General features: G+C 39.2%; 1 long non-coding RNA gene across 1 annotated transcript in view; it reads left to right on the forward strand.

Annotated features, from left to right (window-relative positions):
* LOC105522741 overlaps window positions 1-432 on the forward strand; it is a 6,558-nt gene extending 6,126 nt beyond the window's left edge. The window contains exon 3 of the long non-coding RNA XR_001003494.1: window positions 182-432. This is a non-coding gene — a long non-coding RNA (uncharacterized LOC105522741). The remainder of the gene's footprint in view (window positions 1-181) is intronic.
* Window positions 433-1,538: the final 1,106 nt, after the last annotated feature.

The raw sequence follows: 1,538 nt of genomic DNA on the forward strand, positions 1-1,538 counted from the left end.
AAAAAAAAAAAAAAAAAAAAGTGGGGGGAGACGGGAAGTGGTACTAAAACCAAGCAGGAGAGAGTGCAGAGGGACCATAATAGAAGTTGTTCTATCTGAGGATGGAAAGCTCCTAAGTGCAAGCTTACAAGGAGACAGAAGATAAATACCAACTACACACTCCTCTTCCTATCTCCTTCAGGGGCTCTTCAATGAACAAAGGCCATAAGAGGCTGGAAGGCAAAAGGACCCATTAATGTAATGCAAACATCAGTCTCCTGGAGTAAAGAGGTGAATGGAGAAGGGTGGAGAGTAGATGTGGATGAGTGAAAAATACATCACACCATGTCTTCAAATTACATCCGGCAACTTCACATGCACTATGAAACCCTTGTTGCCACAATAGTCCCTCTTTCTTTGAACTACTACAAGAATAAAGAAATTTCTTTCTAATCTTTTGCAGAATAATTACATAGACTCTCACTCATTGCTCTTGTTTCATAGGTGGCTGATTTTCCAATAATATTAAATACTTTTGGAAGGGCTGGGACTACATCTAATTTCTTGAAAAGTCTGGTGTTGTGGAAGACCAAGACCCAGACTGTTGAGGTCAGTCTAATGGAATGCGAAATAACTAAACTCTGTGTACTTCTTTACCATGAGTGTATAAATAAAATATCATTGCATTTAAGGAAATTGCTCAAAGCCTCACAGTGAATAAAATTGAGAAAACATGTAGACTTATTCCAGATTTTATGTACTTAGGTTTTATGGCTTCATTTGCAATCAGGACTTCCCTTCCCCTTCCTTCCCTTCCCTTCCTTTTCTTTCTTCTCCTCGTCCTGTTTTTCTCCTCTTTCTTCTTCCTCTTCCTCTTTCCTACCTTCTCTCTCTCTTAAATTTGGACATTTCTCTCAGACTTGAAATTATTTTTGGAAAGGCAATCTTCACCTTCTACAAGAATCCATGTGGGAAAAGTTGATATTCTACACAAATTAGCAGGAAATAATAATATCCTGCCTTTTATTTTGAGTCTCCCTACTGTCTCACTCCCTGGAAATCACCGTGTAATCAATCTGAAGCAGCAACATGCAACAGCATTAAAATTAGGGATGTTTGAAGAGGGAATTTGCCTACTCACTCATTATTCTTGATTAATAGAAAATTATCCTGCTAACATTTACCATGCTATTCATTTGTTATTTGCAAGTGATTAGCCACAAATAGCAGTTAAGAACAAGCCAGTTCTGTGGTTTCAGTCACAGCTTTAATTACCTCCGTAGTGCCTCTTTCTTCAAACACGCCTTCCTCACTTGAAAATAGCTCACACCTTCCTTAAACACTGCCTCTCTTCTCCTGTATCAGCTTTTCTCTTTCAACCAGGTCAGTGGCCCTGCTCACTTTTACCCTGTTCATGAAGACGCAAGAAACCTCAGAGAGGGAATTAGTTTATGGTTTAAAGCTGGGAGAGCTCGAGGCACAGATGGTACTCTTTCCCAGATTTCCCTATTACCTAGCTTCTATTTTCAGGCCTCAACACATTCCTCATTAATTAGCTT

This window comes from Colobus angolensis, unplaced genomic scaffold (genome assembly GCF_000951035.1).
Source record: "Colobus angolensis palliatus isolate OR3802 unplaced genomic scaffold, Cang.pa_1.0 Scaffold44, whole genome shotgun sequence".
Classification (NCBI taxonomy): Eukaryota; Metazoa; Chordata; class Mammalia; order Primates; family Cercopithecidae; genus Colobus; species Colobus angolensis.